Raw genomic sequence first — 20,221 nt, 5'->3', positions numbered from 1 at the left:
CTTGACAAATATGCCTTTATAACAACTTCAAAAGCAAGGCTCTGATCTGCATCCTTGGACCCTTGAACATAGAAGGGAAGTGGGAGTGAGGCCTCAGGCCCCACCTGTGGCCCCCCTCTTACTTTTCCCACCCAGAGCTTGGACAGGGGAGCAGCTCAGCCTGAGAGCCCAGCCTTCATCCAAACCCCATAGACCAGGAAGAGGCCACACAGGCCTGAACGTGGCCCATCTGAGCAGGAGATCCCTGGGCCCTAGGTCCCAGGTGGAAAGGAGGGAGTGGATTCTGAGAAGGCACCCCCTGACCCCCGGCCATCTTGCCTGGAGAAAGCGCAAGGCAGGGTTCTCTAAAACCCAGCCCAGGCAGCCCTCTTGCTCACGGATCAAGACAGTACTTTGAATAGTAAAATCATTTCCATCTTATTGATGATGTAACTGTAGCTCAGAAAACTTAAGTGACTGCCCATGGTACATACTAATCACCAGAGGAGCTGGGATGCAACCCGGGTCTGCCTGACTCGGGGTCCCCTGCTGTCACCACATCTATTGCCGTCCCAATGTCATCATCACCTGGGACATTCAGGGGGCCCCATCACCTTGAGCCAGCAGAAACACAGAAACAACCTCTGTGTGGGCCTCCTGTCTCAACCCCTCACCTGCCCAGCTCCTCTGAGCTAGGAGAGCCGTGATGCGCTCCTTCTTCATCCCCTGCCTTTGCAGTTGCGCCAAGCCCTGCAGCTGTGCCCTTGTGCCCGCCACTCCTCACCTCGGCCGCTGAGCAACCTCCTGCTCTGCACAAAGCCTCCGCACATGCCCTTCCAGATGCAGTTCCCTCTGCTGCCTCAGAGTGGGCACCTCTCCCAGCTGAAGCCCACTCCTCCGCCTCACTTAGGCTCAGGTGGAATCTGTCACCTCCCTACTCCAGCACTAAGGTGGACGCTCTATGTGGTGACTGCTCTGTTAATTATCTTCCTACCAAAAGGCCACATGTGCCACACCCGCATGTCTAGCCCCCAGGTGGCACAGAGCCAGCTGCCCCTAAATGGAACCAACAGGTTCCCTAGAAGACAGAAAGCTGGCCCTCATTGTCCTTCTGAGCTTCAGCCTGAATCAGCCTCTTCTGAGAGATGAGAGCAGGGAGGAGCCATTGCAGCTGAACATGCCTAAGACAGTCACTTTCCGCTTGTTGTTGAAACCCTGGGCCCACGGATGGACAAGTCCCTTCACAGGCAAACAGCAGAGGCCGGTGGACTCTGGCCCTGGACTGAGAGTCTTCATTGCTGTCTGGAGCAAGGCAGGGATGTCGCCACCCTTAGTGTCCTCTGTCCCACAGAGCCCAACAGAAATTTCATCCTTCCTTCTCTCGTATCCCTAGTACCCAGGAATCTCCTTCAAGTAGCTTATAGACTCAAAAGGGAAGAGGAGAGACTGATTTAGAGAGGGCTTTGTGCCCTGAGAGTGCCAAGAGGGCAGAGTCTTGTTCCAGCTGTGCATTTGGAGCTCCCCTCAGGGAAAGGCCAGTCCTCACGAGGTCTGCCAGGCCCAAGGGCTCTGCCCCAGCACCTGCCCTGCCCTGTCTCTGACGTCATCTCCCACCCATGCTCTACTCCCTCCTGCTGCATTCTGGCCTCGAGGCACCCATGCTGGCCCCTGATTGTGGCAGGCACGTTTGTTGGCCCAGGGCCTCTGCACTGACCCTTTGCCTAGAACACCCTTCCCCGAGACACCACAAGACCCCCTCCATCATCTCCCTCAAATCTTTGCTAGAAAACCACCTTATTAGCGAGGCCAGCCCTGCCTACCTTGCCTGAAAACATGCACACTCTTCCCCTCCTCTGCCATTACTTCCAATCCAAGTCTACAGTTCTGTTTTTCTATCACTCGCAATATTGCTTATTTACTTAGTGTATTTGTCGGTCATCGTCTGCCTGCTTTCCTCTGCTAGATTATCAGTTCTCAAGGGCGAGGTCCTTCATCTAACTTGTTCACTAACATTTCCCAAGAGCCTAGAACAGTGTCTGGTATTTAGTGGTACTAATACATATTTATTGAACAGATGAATAAATGAATTTGGAGAAATTCTGAAAGATAATATTTTAAGTTTAAATCTTTTATTTATTTATTTATTTATTTATTTACTTATTTATTTTTGAGACAGGGTCTTGCTCTGTTGCCCAGGCTGGAGTGTGGTGGTGCAATCATGGCTGACTGCAACCTTCAACTCCTGGGCTCAAGCAGTCCCACCTCAGCCTCCCAAGTAGCTGGGACTTCAGGTGTGTACCACCATGCCCAGCTGAGTTTTCTTTCTTCTTCTTCATTTTTTTTTTTTGTAGAAGTGGGGTCTCACCATGTTTCCCAGGCTGATCTCCAATTCTTGGGCTCAAGCAGTCCACCTGCCTCGGCCTCCCAAAGTGCTGGGATTACAGGTGTGAGCTACCATGCCTGGCTGGGCATTTTTCTTGACTCGTCTATTTCACAGCTTCCTGTAGGATTATAAGAGGCAATGTCTCATGCATCATGCACCAACTGAAAGAAAACTTCTCTGTAAGGAATCAAGGGGAAGGAAGAACCTCTAGGTGGCCTTGCCCTCTCTGGCCCACCCAGATCCTCCCACCATCACTGGGTTTCAGTGTGCCTGACACAAAAGGAAGTGCCATCAGAAACACCAACACAGTGCCATCTTCCCTTTTGAGTAGTGTTTCTTGATGTTTCTCATTACAAAACAATTCATTGTAGAAAACGAATGCAGGCTTACAGAAGACGTTTTAAATCCTCCATTATCCTGCAGCCCAGAGATAACCACAGCTAATATTTGCATATACTCTTCCAATCTTTTTTCCATGCATACATATGAATTAGATATTAGAATGAGAAGTTTCATAATGTACACAGGATTTGGTGTCCCAGTCTTATTTTCTTAGCGTTAAATCGTTAGTATTTTTCTATATGATCAAATAGTCTTTGAGAATATTATTTCTTTGGCTACATACCATTCTGTGCTAACTCATTTATTTGACCACTCCATATGATTTCACGTTGGAGTTGAGGCTACTCCAACCAAGACTGCTCTTCCTCCTCCCCTTCCTCTTTCCTCTGGCCCACTCTCCTCCTGGTCCCCATCACTGATTACCCTCCTGCCCACAGACACATGCCAGGCTGAATGGGAGCCACAGGGCAAGACACCACCCTTGCCTTGGACAGGCTGCCTGTCCATTTGAGGCATGCCACAATTCCCCCATGAGAAAGCATCTGCACTCCCAGAAATAGAAGCCACAGGTCAAACAGGGAGCCAGGAGGTAGAGGTGGGACAAAGCATTTCCAGATGGGGCTGCATGGCCCATCCAAAAAGATCTTGGAGCATTCACCACGTGCCAGGGCCATGGGCACACCAGTGAGCAATGCAGCCAACTAGGGCTCAGCACCGGGGCTGTGGTCAGAAACAGCCAGCACCCAGAAGGATGCTTTATCCCCAAGTCCAGATTGAGGCTCCTGCTTGCAAACGTGGTTCATTCCCTTCCTGAGCCTACTGCCTCAGAGGGAGACAGACACTAATCAAATAACCTCACAGGTAAACTTGGAATTATAACTGGTCCATGAAGGACATAAGGCAGGGGACTGCCGGCACCTGTAACCTGGGGTTCCCTAGGGAGGCAGAGCTGCAGCAGCCTGTGGGGAGGAGCAGGTGGACAATGGGACTGGAAGAGGGTCTGTTGTCTGGGGAGCAGGGTCTGTGCAAGACAAGGCCCTAGAGACGGACAGAGGCCAGCCACGCCCCTGCAGCCAAGCTAGCTCTTAATCCTCAGAGGACTGGGGGCGTTGAAGGCCTTTAAGCAGAAGCAGCTGAGACTGGATTTCCATTCTTAAGAGTTTCCCCTGTTTGTGGAGGAGTAACTGGCTTGGGAGGCGCTGAGAGAGGGTAAAGGGATATCAGTATGGAGACTGCGTGCACGCTTGGACCCGGGTGGCAGGTCCCAGAACTGGGTAGAGCAAGCTGCTGGTGGCTTGGGTAGGGACAGTGGCAGGGGGCAGGAAGAAGGAAGGAGTGATGTTTAGGAGCTGGAATCAGAAGATCTGGATCAACGCTGTGACTCTCCAAAAGATGCTTGTTAATACACCCGCTAGCTTAGGACCGTTCCCTCATTAGCATGACTAGGTCTGTACTGGCAAGATGTCTCCTTAGACGACGTCCCTCAGAGGACCTTCCAGTGAAGGTCAGAAAGGAAGGGAGTAGGTCAGGGCTGGATGCGGAGTTGCAGTGAAGGACGCGGGCACCAGAGGGCAGCACGAGTGTCTCGGGCCCCTGCAGGGGCTAAGGCCCCACAGAAGGCCCGGCCAGCCGCGCACCTGCCTGGAGCCTGCGCCAGTCACTTTGCAGCCCCACCACTCAGCTTCGCCTCTGCCCATGTAGACGGCGCCTGCGCGCACGCCCAGGGCTATCGTGAGAATGGCAGACTGGAGCCCTTTGAAAGACGCTTCCAGCCCCGGGCATCTAGAAAAGGTGCTTGATGAGGTCTGGGGTAAGAGAGCCCCATCCAGTAACCAGCCTTGGGGCCTCCAGTGTCTGGCCTGGGCCCCTCGTCAGAAGCTGGGACTGGTCCTGAAGACCTGCGGTCCGGGCAGCTCGGGCTGCTGTCCTGCGTGTGCCTTAGGGTTTGCAGCTCTGGGCTCTGATGCAGCAGGGACTGGGTCTTAGAATCTAACGACAGCCAGAGGTGGCCGATGCCGCGCCCCTGGCGGGACAGACACCCTGTGGTTAGTGGGGCAAACGCTCGGGTCTTTGCGCCTCAGTTTCCTCATCTGGCAGCCAGAGATGCCTACACTTACCCTGCTGGGTCGTCGGGGGGTGTGGCCCACGGTAGGCGCTCGGGGGCAGTCGTGGCCGCGGGTCCTATGAACTCCTGCCGTTTGGGGGTGGGTGAGGCCCTGGGCGTGGGGTCCCCGTGCGCCCTCCATGCGGACAAACTTCTGACAGTGGCGCAGCCACGTTGCCACAATTGGGGGAAACTGCCTTGGTTTCGGGTTTAATGAGAAAATGGATGTTTGGGTTTGGTTTCATCTGGGGTTTGGCGAAGGCATGCAGTTCCTCTCCACTCGCGGGGGCTGCCCGGGCCGGTGAACCGACAGGGCGCTAGGACCCGGGGCGCGCTCGGACCCGGGGCGAGAACGCGAGGCCGGGATCGCGGTGAAAGGCTCGCGGCGGAGAGCTCGGCCGTCGCCAGGCAACCGCCCTGACGCAAAGCAGGGGGAAAAAAAAAAAAGTCCTTTCCGAAAGGAGCAGCGCCGAGAATTCACCGGAGCTCGGGAAGGCGAGGCGGGAGCGCTGAGCTGAGGCCGGGCAGCGCGGACCCGCGCAGGAGGAGGCGGCGGGGACACCGGCGAGTCCCCAGCAGGGCCCCTGGGCTCCCGGAAGGTGGGTTCGCGCCGGCGGCGGGGACTTTCCCAGGGACTGGGAGGTGTGGCCGCGGCGGGCGGCGCAGTCTGGGCAGGGGCTGAGGCGTCGCAGGTCCCCAGCGCGAGCAGTGGCCCGGAGCAGCCCGATCCCAAAGCGCCCTGGAGGGGACGCGCTCCTACCGCCCCCCGGGAGAGGCCGCTCATGCGCTCCCGCGGGTTCGCTGCCCTCCCAGAGGAGCCGGGCAGCCAGGGCTGGACTTCATCTCCTAGCTCCCTGCTGGCCGTGTCCGGGCTCGGATTCTGGGTGGAGGTTCGGGGTCTGCCGTCTGAGAGGGAGGGCCGCACTCAGCCTCTCCGGGTCCACTCCCAGGCGGCTGGTGACCTCCAAGCCCAGCCTGGCTCCTGTGTATAGGTTCAGTGAGATGGAAGTTTCTGTCCCCACGGATGCGGTCCCTAACTAATGGGAGGTGGCCCAGGGCACCTGGGCCCAAGGGTGCTCTAAGGACCCAAGCCAATGTGACCTGAGGGAACGGCACAGCCCCAAGGGCCCCCGGGAATGAGCAGGTCAGCCGTGAAGGTGGGCACCCTGAGTCACCGAGACACCGGACCACAGACCGCAAGGGGTAGGGTGTCTTCTTCAGCCAAGTTAGGTTGGATGTATTGCTTTTTTGCACACCCGTTACTGCCTGGTTTTTATTCCCGGTGGGGCTTGGAGGGAATTCTGAGGACTGGGACCTCCTGGGAAGATCTGGAAGGAGGGTTGACTCTAGGTTGGGGGCTGGCCACTGCCTTATGCCTGCAAGCAGGTTCTCCCAAGTCAAGTTTCCACAAACTCCCCGTCATTGCTGGAGAATCCCAGAATATGAGATCAGGTCCCTATCCACAGGGTTTTCACCAAGGGACACATGCTCCAAAGCAGCTTCCCATTGACACAGTAGACACAGTCCTGCCCCCTCACTAAGCTCAGGATGGAGCGTGGAGAGCGTGGACAAAGTCTTGGGAAAGCAGAGGTGCTGTGGCGCCTGTTGCCTGAGCGCGTTGGCAGGATGGGAACTTCTGCAGCGTGTTTTTAAGGAGCTTGGAAAGCAGCCATGGGCTGTGCTTGGAATGGATAAAGATGACAGCTCTTCTTTCTTGAGTGCATTTATGGACCATGCACTACTTAGAACCCCTTCGCATCCCTTGGTCACTCCATCCTCCCCATCAGTCTTCAAGGAGACTCTATTATCCTTGTTTTGCCAATGGGACTCTAAGAAATTGAGTGACCTGGTGTGGCTCCCACACCTGGTGAGAGAGCAGAGAGTCAGCCTCACGTGCCTGACTCCCGGGACAGTGCTCTCAAACGAAGGCTGCTTTGGGAAGTCTGAGGCATCTAAGGCCCAGAGAGGGGCAGAAACCACTCACGCCCAGATGAAATGAGAACCGTGTGGTGGGGCTCATCTTATGACCTGAGAAGGTCCCCTGCCTGCTTGAGGAACCCTGTGGAGCCAGGAAAGCCATTTCTTCTATTAGGAGCTTGCAAGGCTGTGTTGTTGGGCCTGGCCAGCCTCAATTCTTCCCACCTGAAGCAGAAGAAAGGGTTGCTCCCCCACACCCTGTTCTCCTCCTTGCCTGCCCAGAGCACCCAGACTCCCTGCGCACTTGCTCCTGTTCTTCTGGTCCTCGCAATTACATGCATGGATTTCTACTAAATTGCCAGTCCCCGCCTTCCTGTCTACTAGCTTGGCCCCCCTCCAAGAGGAACTCTGGCAGGGAAATAAATTAAGGCCATGCCTAACTATTTGCTGAGAGAGAGCCACAGAGCCCCGGGCCAATGAGGAAGAAACTACTTGCTAGGCTTCTCACACCCTGGCTGCTGTGTTCTCTAGGCAAATCTTGCTCACAGAAAGCCCCGTTGGCCCTACAGGAGCCCCAGAATTCCCAGAACCCTTTGGGAGCTGTGCTTTCCCAAGGGACTTGAGCTGCTTGCAAAGGCGGAAAATGAGTAACTGAGCACTTTGCTCCTGGTTTCCAGACCAAGGGTGGGAGAGCACGCACGTGCCACTAACTGGAAATCCCTTAGGATTAGCCTGGCTGGCTCTTACTGTGCAAATGCACCCCGAGACTTGGATTGCCATGTGGAGACAGGAAGGAAAAGCACAGACTGAAACAGACCTTGAGGGGCTGAGGATGGGCTACATGGTGGGCAGGGGGAGGTGGGGAGCAGGAAGGACGGTACAGGGTGGGAAAAGAGTTTAGGAGGGGCGGCAGGTGAGCCTCACTGGCTCTGCAATCACCTGTAGAGTCTGAGCTGCCACCGAGGGCCGTGTTGCCAGGATGAGTCAGGTAGGCCGCAGGTCTCAGCTTTTCCCTGGTTAGGACCGTTGCCCTGTCCATTAAAGGCCAACTCTTCCCTACCCTGACCCCTACCACTTCTCTCTGGAGAAGTGTTGGGAGAGGAAGGACAAGCATGGAGAGAGAAGGTGAGCAGAGCAGTTCAAGGGGGGCTGCTCCCACCTCACCCCCTTTCCTTCTGCACACTGCCTGCCTGCTCATCTCTGCCAGGCAGCATCAAATCTCATCCATCAGCCACTCTCGAGAGGACTTTGCTGAGCAGTAGCCCAGTCTCCCTGTGGGCACAGCCGTCAAGGGGGCCTCTCTTCTCTAGCAGCAGCTGTCTAGCGTCAGGCTCCTCTCCATGCTAGGGCCCTGCCACGTGGCCTTAGCAAGCACATAGTAGCTCCCCCCAAGTTGTCATCTATAGTGGGGGGTGGCTTTGCTCCCCCACCACAAAGCTCTCTGCACTGAGGAATTTCCAAAAGGTCCCTCGGGTGCCCATAAGTGTGATCCTCCTCCCCAGCGGCCTTTGCAGAAACCTGCAGAGGATGAGGGTTCACCTTCTCCCCCTGGGGGCATGGACCAAGCCCCCGTTTCTTCAGTGTGGCCAGAAGTTTCTTCCAGGGCATCCTGATCCAAAGGTGGAAGCTGGCAGTAGATGCCCAAGGGCTCCCTCGCAGGGCTTGTCCCTTCGGCATCCCTAGAGGGACAGGCCCAGGTCAGACCCCATTTTCCAGGTCCAGTGGCAGGTATGGAAAGAGCCTAGGCAGTGACTTGCGCACTGGCTACAGTTCCAGGCCTTCTCGAAGGCTGGGCAGTGTTTCCTCATTCCAGGAAGCCAGCGGAGCCTCTGCGAGCTGGCTGGGCACAGCAGCACCTAGGTCAGCAGGCTCATGCTTAGGGTGGTGGCCACCCAGGAAGGTTCTGGATGAGGGTCTTTGCCTTAGGGACCTGGCCCCCACTGTCCACCATCAAGTTGAAAGTGACACTACCTCCCTAGTCTTGTGATCAGCTCCACGCACTTCGCCCTGGAAGTCACATGCCAGGCGTGAACTGACCTAAGTCCCTCCAGTCACAAAGGCACCTCCCAGATTTGGTTGTGTGGCTGCTGCTATTTTGTTTATTTGTTTGATAGCAGCCACTGAAAACTTGGAGGAAGGTGAAGCCAGCCTCATTATCAAGTTTGAATGAAAGCAGCCTCAGAGCAAATTCTGCCAGATGTACACATTTTTGGACAAATATTTACCTGAAACAAGTCCAGCGGAGTCCATACAGCCTGTCCTGTGGGCTCGGTGAAGCCCAGCAATCTGCTCTCTGCTGCCCTGACCACACCTCCCTGGAGCTCTCATGGATTCTTTTACCTGCTCTTTCCTGAGTCAAGAGTGTCTCTGAATTCATTTAGCCAACCCACACATCTTGAATACCTCTGTCTTTACCAATGAGAACGCATTTCTAATATTTACTTTGCTAATCATCAAATGCCCAATGCTGACCAGAGATAAAGACGCTGAAGTGCCTGTCCCTGCTGCCTCTGGAGCAGATGCTTTCTGCTTCGAGGCAGTGGCTGCGAGTGGGGTAGGGGTGGGCGTTGCTGATTTGAATACATCTAGGTTGTAGCTGGCATAATGAAACCACACAGAACAGCCCACCATCTCTGCAAAGGAGTTTAGGATCCAAATGCAGCACCCTACCAAGGAAGCAGAAGGTGAAGGCCGTGCCCTCAGGGAGCGTGCAGTCTGGCGAGGTTGCTGATGAATAAAGGCAGCTTGTGCAGTAGAGTCCTGAGCTCACAGTAAGATGCTGTTCTGCACGCTTCAGTTAACTTTTGCAGTGCAGGAGCCATTTCCCAATTCGATGGACCAAGGAGAGTGACAGCCAAGCACAGTCAAGAGCAGGAGGTGACAGTCCTATTAGAGGTGTAACTAAAAATTCATGTAAACTTGATCTCATTTGGTCCTTCCAAGACTGTGAGGTACGATCCATTACAATCCTGTTCCATGGATGTGGAACCTAGGCGTAGGAGGGTTGAATCTGTTGATCAAGGTCATAGAACTAGTAAGTGGCAGGCTGGCTGTCAACCAACCCACGTCCCCCGACACCCGGCTCTGCCCTGTTCTAACTTGCTCCATCCCTTTCTCCTGCTTCTGATTCCTTTCCTCTGCGAGGTGTGAACCCGGGAGGCTTCAGCAGCCCAGTACCTCCAGCGCAAGCTGACACGACAGGGAAGCAAAGTCACACATCCCATTTTCTGCCCTGCCTGTGGGCACTCAGGTCATATGTCCCTGCCAAACCCCAGTGCAGGCACAGCGCTGCACCTGCAGCCACTTACAGGCTGCACTGGGCAGTCCAAGCCAGGCTGAGGCCACCCTGGGACCCCACTGCATCCAAACACCAGGAAACCCTAAGGACCCTTCTAGCCCCTGAGAGGTCAGGACCCCCAGCCCGAACGTGGAGGTGCCCAGTTGGCATAAGCACAGGGAACACCGTGAAAGGCCTTACGAAGCCTTTTAGAAACTCTGGACTTTGGAACTTGTGCTGCAGAGTAAAATAGAAATCAGATCATCTGGACAAATCCCCACTTGAGCTGGCGTTTGTTGATTCTGCCTATTTTCAACTTGGAGCCAATTATCCTGTGGATTCAAATAGTCCTAGATCTGCCTTGTTTGGAGGCTGAGGCCAATGCCAGCTGGTTAGGAGCCACTCTGGTGGGCTGAAGCCACAGGGGAGGGCACACATCCCCCGTGTCCTTAGCTGTGCCCTGGTGTCTGAGTTTCAGCCAGCTGGGAAGTGTTTCCTGTTTGTATAGCCAGGGTACCGGCCTGCGCTGCATTCTGCTTTCATCTCTGCAGATTGCTTTAAAGGCCACTCTGTGTCTACTTTCTGCCCTCTAATCCCCACTGCCACCATGGCCTTTGGCCAGAAAAGCCCTGGGTCTCATGTGGCGGTTGGCGGGGCGGCAGCAGGCTGCCTTAGCCCGTCTGGGCATCCCTGCCTTGTCGAGCGTTTCCCAGGAGGAAAACCACATCCTTCTCTTTTTTTCCCATGGCTACTTTCCCCCTCCCCATCTCCTCCAAACTGTCAGATTCTCAGGCACCTCTTCCTGCCTGCCAGGGCCGCCCTTTCCCAGAGCCCCGCAGCCTTGGAAGGGACACACCAGCGACTGGGCGTCCCAAGAGCCCCTCTCCCTGCGGTGGCCCTGGGCTTTCTCCCCGCCTTGCAGGGAGCCCATAAATTAGATCTGTGGCTCCCAGGAGCCAGGGCCTCTTTCTGACCAACAGGGAAGCAGTATTTCTTGGCAATTTTCTCAGCAGCCTCTTTCACCGGGCTAAATGAAAAGGAAGGTTTCCGCGCTCCCAGCCTTCCTGCAGGACTGTGCGTCAGCTTGAAGCAGCCTGAGCCCATCAATTATTCAGCACGGACCCAGCACTTTGAATTTGCAAAGGTCTTATGTATTTTTATAGATTCTTTCCTCATAATGTCCCAGCGAGACAAGCAAGGTTTCCCTGTTTCCTAGACAATAGATGCAAGGTTCAACTTGGAGTCGGAAGACTTGGGTGCAAGCGCAGCCAGCCCCACTCATGGAGCTGTGGGACCTGGGGCAGTTCTTTCGATGGCTCTGGTGTGCAGTTCTCTGTGGTATAATTCTTAGGAAGGCCTCCCTAGCCCAGGTCATTGTGTGTGTGGGGAAAAAAATTTGCAAATGCAGTGTGATTAAAAAATGCGTGTGGTTGCTCTTGTTGCACCAGGTGTGGAAACGGAAGCTTCTATCCTGAGCTGAAGTGCAACCATTAGCATAGGACACTGCAAACCGGGCTTTGCTGGGAGACAGTCCCCAGGGAAACGTGGGCGAGTCGGCGCCTCTACTCCCTGGCCCCATGGGGGTGGCTGCATGACATGGTGGTCCCACTACCTGCTGCTGTGGGCTGACTCTGCATGTGTCAGGGTGGAAGAGGGCACAGAGGTCATCACACCCAAACCAATGGCTTAGGGTGGGACAGGACCCCAGTAGCTGACTCCCAGGCCGGGAACTCTTTTCTCTTCCACACCAGGCTGGCTCTGTCCAAAATGTTCCTCCCACTCCCATCAGCAATGCTGGGACCCCAGGTGGGAGGCACCCAGGTCTGCCTAAAGCCGGAGTGTTAGGGCCATCTACAGGTGCAGCCCACTAGGGCGCCTGCCCCCTCCCAGAGTCCTGTACTGGGTTTCATGCCATGTACCCATCCTCTCACACTGGTGGCCCCAGCATCACAGCATCACAGCTGTCCCTGGGACTGGCCCAGGAGCCACCTCGATCAACCAAAACAGACAAATGAAATAAGTCCCTGGCCAGGTGCGGTGGCTCACACCTGTAATCCCAGCAGTTTGGGAGGCCGAGGCAGATCACCTGATGTCAGGAGTTCAAGACCAGCCTGGCCAATATGGTGAAACCCCGTGTCTACTAAAAATACAAAAATTAGCCAGGTGTGGTGGTGGGTGCCTGTAATCCCAGCTACTCAGGAGGCTGAGGCAGGAGAATCACTTGAACCTTGGGAAGCAGAGGTTGCAGTAAGCCGAGGTCGTGCCACTGCATTCCAGCCTGGGTGACGAGCAAAACTCTGTCTCAAAAAAAGAAAAGAAATGAAATGAATCCCTGTTCCAGTTGAATTCCAAAGAGTCGTATGACTTGTCCAGCGTCATAGGTTGTTAATGGCAGAACTTCCCTTAGGCTGAGGTCCCCTCACTGCCCAGCCCTGCCCAAGGACTAAGACCCCAGCCCCGGAAAGAGGCCCTCCTGCCACAGCAGCTGTACTCACAGCACCCACGTGCTGGCCACTGCAGACCGAGGCGCTCGGTCTCTTCTTCCTCTTCTGCCCAGAACAATTTTACAGAAAAACAAAGCATTGCCTTGGGAATATTTCAGTGTTATTTGCCCCTGAGGTTTCTAGGAACACTGGACTTGTAAGTACTATAAAGCTCACATGCCTGTTACTTCTGTGCAAATGGAGCCACCTGAAAGATGGTCACAATGGTGGAGTTGGGAAGACTTGAGCTGGAATGGTGGTTCCTTCCCTGACCTGCTTGTGAACTGTGGTTTCCTTGCCTGCAGTAGAGATAATACGAGACACTAGATAATACCAGTCATGCCTCAGGGTCATTTCAAGGGCTAAACTAGATATTGCACAGTGCCTGGCACAATAAAAAAGGTCTCCTCTTTTCCTCCTCCTTCTAACAATTTTCATTTATTTCTGTATAAATGAGAAATAGAGAAACGGGTGATAGAAAAGTAGTCATTCATGCGTTTGTTTTATTATCAGAAAGTATGTGTTGAAGTTGAACTGGTTACACCCAGCAGGTGGCCATGAGCAGCAGGGGGAAGAACTGGGGGCGAGTCCGCCCTCCTGAAGCCCAGGCTAGTGTGGGCAGTGCCGTTCCAGCCTCTCTTGATGGCAAGAGAATCTTCTGGTGCGTTTCACTGGGAAGTTCAGCTCTTTAGGTTCTGCTGGGCCTAAGGGCTCAGAAGATGTCAGGATGCTCTCTCTTTCTCTCTCTTTCTATTTGTTTTTCCCTTAGTTCTCCTTACCTCAGGCTTATTCCCTTTTTACTGCAGACGGGCTTTCTCCAGACTCTGGAAACTCCAAGCTTATATCCTCCCAGCTGAGCTGCTCCTCATGAAAATACCCTATTTCTCCAAGTGTCTGTGTTTAAATCCCATGAAAATATTCTGATTGGTCTTTTGTGGCCCATTGCACATCCCCAGGCCCAGTCACTATTGCCAGAGTAAGGGCTAAAATGAACGTCTCTTTCTAGGTGTCGTGAGTGTTCCTGGGGCAGGGGTGATGGGCAGGTGCTGTGACTCATGGTCCCTTCAGAACCACCTGAAATTAGACAGGAGTGATGCCCACAGAAGGGATGCTGGAAAAAGATAGATCTGTTCACCCGACAGGCACATCAGAAATGTGACTCAGTAAAACCATCCAGCAGGTGCACTGCTGCACTGAGAGTGGGCAGGAAAATGCTCAGATGCAAGTGTGAAGGGAGGAAGCCATCAGCTCCATTCGGAAGAGCACAAAAGACTGTCGAGTGAGGTGCTGTTTGATCCAGGCTTGAAGACTGAGTCAAATTCAAACATAAGGCTATCGCAGAAGGGTGAGACATAAAGTTGAGACCAGCATCCCAAACCACCCCATCTCAACTCAAGAAAGATGACTCAGCCACCAGAAGCATTCTGACTTTGAAAGTCTTACCCATGAAGCTGTGGGAGGTCTTCTGCTGGGGAGACGTCATCTGGAGCTGTGAACGACTCTGGCTGGACTTTGTTTGCTGACTTCATCGCATCAGCGTCATCAGCACACACTGAACATCTGCTGTTTACAGGGCCCTGTGCTCGGGACACAAAAGGTGCAGCAGTGTCCTGCCTCTCAAGGAGCTGATGTCTGGTCAGGAAGACAGGACCACAGACTCCCACAGTTCAAGGTCATGCGGGCCAGTGTGCAGTCAGCATGAGGAAAGCAAGTGACTGGAGAATTCAGAGAAAGGTGGCCTGGAACGTGGGGAGTGTGAGAGGGCTTCAGGGAGGAGGCGAGCCCTCGGATGAGCTTTCAGGCAGTGCAGGGCCTAGCTCACCAGTGAGGGCCAAAGACAAGGACAAAGGGCCAGAAGGACTGCCCAGAAAGTCGTCTTCATTCATTCATGTACCCACTCTCTTACTCAGCAAGTTTCCTGAGCACCTGCTGTGTGCCGGGCACTGCTCTGAGTGCCGGGGTCACAGTCAGGAACAGAATTCGGAAGCCCCTGCCTGCTAGGAGCTGGCATTCTCAAGGATGGGACACACAGACACCAACAAACATCACGGAGTAAGTGATGAGCTCCAGAAGCACCAGGAAGGCGAGCGCTGGGCTCCATCCTGTTGCCCAGGCTGGGGTTTGCGTGGAGATGACGTTCAAGCAGAACCAGGCATGAAGCAGCCAGCATATGACATTGTGGCACAGCATCAACGTCCTTCAGAAGAGACTGCCGAGTTCTCACAAGGGTGTGCAGCAGGGAGGGGAAACCCAGGCAGCAAACAGGAGGCTTCCAGGAAGGGGGAAGGCTAGTGCTGTCCTGGCTGGACAACATGTGCCAGAGGGAATGCTCACCCGGCAGTGTAGACCACAGGGGTGCTTGGAGAAAACCCCAGGAGCGCTGTCCTGTGGAGCCCTGATCCCACCCACACCCCTAACCCAGCCCCGTGCACACCCCTAACCCAGCCCCGTGCACACCCCTAACCCAGCCCCGCCCACACCCCTAACCCGGCCCCGCCCACATCCCTAACCCAACCCCGCCCACTTCCCCAACCCAGCCCCGCCCACTTCCCCAACCCAGCCCCACCCACTTCCTTCACCCAGCCCCGCCCATACCCCTAACCCAGTCCAGCACACTTCCCTAACCCAGCCCCACCTACATCCCTAACCCAGCCCCGCCCACTTCCCTAATCCAGCCCCGCTCATACACCTAATCCAGCCCCACCCACTTCCCGAACCCAATCCCCCCATTTCCCTAACCCAGGGCCCAACTCACGTCCCTAACTCAGCCCTGCCCACTTCCCTAACCCAGCCCCACCCACGTCCCTACCCAGCCCCGCCCACGTCCCTAACCCAGCCCCACTCACTTCCCTAATCCAGCCCCGCTCATACCCCTAATCCAGCCCCACCCACTTCCCGAACCCAATCCCCCCATTTCCCTAACCCAGGGCCCAACTCACTTCCCTAACTCAGCCCTGCCCACTTCCCTAACCCAGCCCCACCCACGTCCCTGCCCAGCCCCGCCCACGTCCCTAACCCAGCCACACCCACGTCCCTAACCCAGCCCCACTCACTTCCCTTAGCCAGCCGCACTCCCCTAATCCAGCACCACCCACGTCCCTCACCCAGCCCCGCCCATGTCTCTTACCCAGCCACACCTACATCCCTAACAGCTCTGCGCATGTCACTAACTCAGCCCTAGCCATACCCAGAGCACACACACCCAATAGAGCAACCACCTCACACTCATATATTCACACACCTAGCGGGGAAACTACCCACACTCTCACACTCATCCACCCAGCAATGCAACCACCCCCCACACTCACACTCACACACCCAGCAGGGCAACCACCCCCCAAGCACTCACACATACAGCAGGGCAACTACCCACACTGACACACTCATACACTCAGCAAGGCAACCACCCCCCACACTCACACTCACACACCAGGCAGAGCAACCACCCCACACACACACCCAGCAGGGCAACCACCCCACACTCACACCCATACACATCCAGCAGGGCAACCACCTCACACTCACACTGATACCCACAAGGCAACCACCCCCCACACTCTCACACAGCAAGGCAACCACCTCCCACACTCACACTCACACACAGCAAAGCAACTACCCCACACTCACACCCATACACACCCAGCAGGGCAACCACCTCACACTCACACTGATACCCACAAGGCAACCAACCCTCACACTCACACTCACAGCAAGGCAACCACCCCCCACACTCACACTCACACAGCAAGGCAACCACCCCCCACATTCACACACACACACAGCAAGGCAACCACCTCCCACACTCACACTCACACAGCAAGGCAACCACCCCACACTCACACTCATACCCAGCAGGGCAACCACCCTACACTACAACTCATACCCACAAGGCAACCACCCCCCACACTCACTCACAGCAAGGCAACCACCCCACATTCACGCACACCCAGCAGGGCAACCACCCCTCACACTCACACTCAGCAAGGCAACCACCCCACACTGACACTCATACCCATAAGGCAACCAACCCTCACACTCACACTCATACACAGCAAGGCAACCACCCAACACTCACACACCCCCAGCAGGGCAACCACCCCCGATGCACTCACACTCATGCACAGCAAGGCAACCACCCCCGACACACACACTCATACACCCCGCAGAGCAACCATCCCCCACACCCACACTCACATTCACACACAGCAAGGCAACCACCCCCAACACTCACACATACCCAGCAGAGCAACCACCCTCCACACTCACACTCAGGCGAGGCAACCATCCCACACTCAAACTCAAAGCAAGGCAACCACCCCCCACACTCAGACTCACACACCCAGCAGGGCGACCTCCCCACACACTCACACTCACACAGCCATCAGGGCAACCACTCCCCACACTCACACACCCAGCAGAGCAGCCACCCCCCACACTCACAATCATACTCACGCAAGGCAACCATCCCACACTCACACTCCTCACACCCATACACAGCAAGGCAACCACCCCCCACACTCACACTCACACACCCAGGAGGGTAACCACCCCCCCCCACACACACAGAACAAGGCAACCACCACCCGCACTCACACAGCAAGGCAACAACCCCAGCACAGTCACACACACACACAGAGCAAGGCAACCACCACCCACACTCACACAGCAAGGCAAAACCCCACCACAGTCACACACACACACACACACACACACACACACACACACATATCCCAGCAACCCATCCCTGCCACGTGCAGCACTGGGGCCGGGGTCAGGTCTCGGCAGGATGTCATCTCCATGTCAGGGCTCCCGACACCGGCTCTGACCAAGGCTTGGAATGCAGATGAGGCTGGAAAGGCAAGAGATGAGCGCCAGGGTTAGACAGCAGGGTCCCTCCTGCTCAGTTGCCATGGCAACCCCGGAGGAGGAGGGGACCACTAGGGCAGCCTGGCTCCCAGCAGCAGCTCTGTGGGGCCCAGGGCTGTGTCCCTGTCCTCTCGGCTGCCACCTGGTCAGTGCTGAGCCCAGCCAGAGGACAGCCCAGTCCTGTCTGGTCCTCTGGGTGAGATAAGTGTTGGGTTTCTGATTACACCCAGGCAGAAAAGCCTGCACACCCCAGGCTCGCCTCCCTAGGCCGGCTGTGGAGCCATGTCTCAGACCTCCTGACCTCTTACTCACCCAGAACACAGGGATTTGCCTTTTCAGAAAACAAAAGGAAAAGATGCAGGCATGAGCTTTGCCCTGCACCACCCTGAATTTTCTGTGTATGAAACCCCTTAGAGCCTCTGCACTCCCTTGGCTGTGGGGCTGGCCTCACTGTTCTCTGGCCTCTGAAGCCACCGCAGGTCCCAGCTCATGGCCCCTGCCTTTGTCTCCGGTTGAAATCAGGGCTGTGCCCTCTACTGATGGGCCTGGCCTGGCTGAAACCGCAACATCAGGGCAAGGTAGAGTGGAGATGCCTCTTCCTGGCACCCCTGCACCAGACAGGTGTTGACGGAGGAATCAGGAGATGCTGTCCTTGAGTGAAGCCACGACTCTCTCTGATGTGGAGTTTTAGGCTTGGTGACACACACAGCAGGCTCAGCAGAGGAAACAGAGCGCTTTGCACACACACGTGGGCCTCCGCTCTCCAGCCAAGCCCACCCTGGCTTTGGCAGCAGAGCCATGGGCAACCCAGACGGTGTCGGGGTCAAGAAGGTGAGGCCAGCACTAAAGACATCCCATCCCCCAAGACCTGCCCTGCTGAGGATCCTGCAGGGCCCTAAGTCACAGTGTAGCTAATTCTTCCTTCCAGAAATTTCTGGGAGAACCCAGTTATACCTGCAGATGGAAAGCTTTCCACACGCGTGATAGCTAGTCCTGCCAGATAGTAGGTTCTAGAAGATGGCACAGCAACCCCAAGGAGTGTGGGCAGTAGGCTCTGGGCTGTCACTGAGGAGCCCCGGGCCTTAGGCTGGTCACATAGGCTGCCACCTCGGTTTGCTGCATGATGGGGTAAGAAGACCCCGCCTTCCCTGCAGTGTAGATGTGCTGCGGTGTAGACGTGCTCCATAAACTCAGTGAAGGTGGTTCTGCTGTGGAGTGGCCAGCGTCATAGGACAGCACAGAACCAAGACAGAGCTGGCTATCTCGGGGGGCAACTTGATTCCCAGAGGACACTCTTGCTTTGTTCTATTTGAGTAGACCATGGGGAGGGTCACAGAGCCTCTGACCCGGTCCTGGTCCCCAGCTCAGCCTTCCTGGCTCCTGCTGCAGCCCTCCCCTCCACCTCCACGGGGAGCTGTGCATCTGCTGGTTTCAGTCCTTGCCCTGCCAGGTACAGTCTGAGTGCCACTGGGCCTGTGCCTTATCATCTCTGTGCCTCGGTCTCTTCATCTGTGTAATGGGACAATCATAGTGCATACTTCACAAGATTCTCATGCAAATAAGTGAGGTGCTATCTCCTTATAGTGCCTGGCACATATTGAGTGCTTCATACATATTAGCAGCTTGACAGTGTTACTAAAATGTTATTTAGAGTCAGGCATGGTGGCACATGCCTGCAGTTCCAGCTACTTGGGAGGCTGAGGCACGAGATGACTTGACCCCAGGAGTCTGAGGCTGCAGTGAGCTGTGATTGTGCCACTTGCGCTCCAGCCTGGGCAACAGTGAGACCTCATCTCAATAATAAAGTTATTTAGTAGGAAAGTTATTAAGGGGCAGGATTCAAGTTGCATTTTAGAAGGATAACCGGCAGCAGGACAGAGGAGAGGAAGCCTGGAGGAGGGAGCTTTGTGGAGAAGGGGACAGCGTCCACGTCCCCAGGCTCAGGCTGAGGGGTCAGGAGTGCAGGGGTATGGGGGCAGCCGTGATGAAGGGGACAGAGGGTGGAGATCACCCCAGCTTTCCTGCAGCAGATCTGTGTTCTGGGAACCAGCCAGCCTCTGTGGCCTCCACTTTCTCCTGTGTGAAGTCAGAAGGACGTGAGGCTCGAATGTGTGTGCTGACGCTCGGTGAACTCTAAGGAGACCTACCATTGCTCAGCCCGTGCTGGCACTGGGGAACATGTCTGCACATTCCCCCAGCATTCATAGGTGCTAAATAAAGCACCCTTTTTTCTGGGCCAGGATCTCAGGCCATCACGTCTGTTTATGGGAGCTTGGGCTTCGGTTTCATGAGAAAAGTTATCTGTTTCCTCACCTGTAAAATGGGGATTTGAATAGGGTTAGTGCACCTCTTTCAGGCTGCAGAAACAAACCTGAGGCAACCTCGTGGGGTGGAGGCTGATGATGAGAAGGGAGGGAGCTGCAGGTGGAGGAAGCAGCAGCCTGTGGGAGACAGATGCAGCCACAGGCTCACTCCTTCATGCTCTATCTGCCTCTGCTCACCCCCTCTCCCTCTGGGGACTGTCAGAGTCCTGAAACAGCCCAGAGCCACCACTCCCAAAAGAGCACAGCTCACCAGACTTCTCGGCCCTTCAGTTGTTTGCCCCGATGTCCGGCTGTAGCCCAGCTGGGCTGGTCTCATGACCCAGCGTGTATCCATTTTGCACAGGGAACCATGGGCGGCGTTTCTGCCAGAGGAGCAGAGCAAGGATAAATTCACTCATATGGGAAATTGTCATTCTGTCCTCATCAAGCATAGCCTGTCATGGATTGTGAGTTAGGAAACAAGTCAACTCTGCATGTGGACAGACTCAGTAAGATTTCATTAGGAGGACAGTGACTATCCACCCTGTGGTTCTCAATGGGAAGTCG

The 20,221-nt window shown here is 55.3% G+C and overlaps 1 protein-coding gene and 1 long non-coding RNA gene across 3 annotated transcripts in view; one reads left to right on the top strand and one right to left on the bottom strand.

Annotated features, from left to right (window-relative positions):
- Positions 1 to 2,086: 2,086 nt before the first annotated feature.
- Positions 2,087 to 4,957, bottom strand: LOC134730961 (uncharacterized). Its single transcript, XR_010112910.1, has 2 exons — positions 4,822 to 4,957; positions 2,087 to 2,480 (listed from the first exon to the last, which is right to left on the bottom strand). It is a non-coding gene; the product is annotated as an uncharacterized LOC134730961 (long non-coding RNA).
- FAM167A (family with sequence similarity 167 member A) overlaps positions 4,917 to 20,221 on the top strand; it is a 45,889-nt gene continuing 30,584 nt past the window's right edge. The window contains exon 1 of one of the 2 annotated variants that reach the window (XM_034965617.3): positions 4,917 to 5,407. The gene's annotated coding sequence lies outside the window, so the exon portion shown is untranslated. The remainder of the gene's footprint in view (positions 5,408 to 20,221) is intronic. The other variant, XM_003805322.5, reaches the window with a different exon arrangement.

The sequence above is a fragment of the Pan paniscus genome, chromosome 7, assembly GCF_029289425.2.
Source record: "Pan paniscus chromosome 7, NHGRI_mPanPan1-v2.0_pri, whole genome shotgun sequence".
Taxonomy (NCBI): Eukaryota; Metazoa; Chordata; class Mammalia; order Primates; family Hominidae; genus Pan; species Pan paniscus.
Note: the sequence above shows the minus strand (reverse complement) of the source record. Positions and strands in the feature narration are given on the sequence as shown.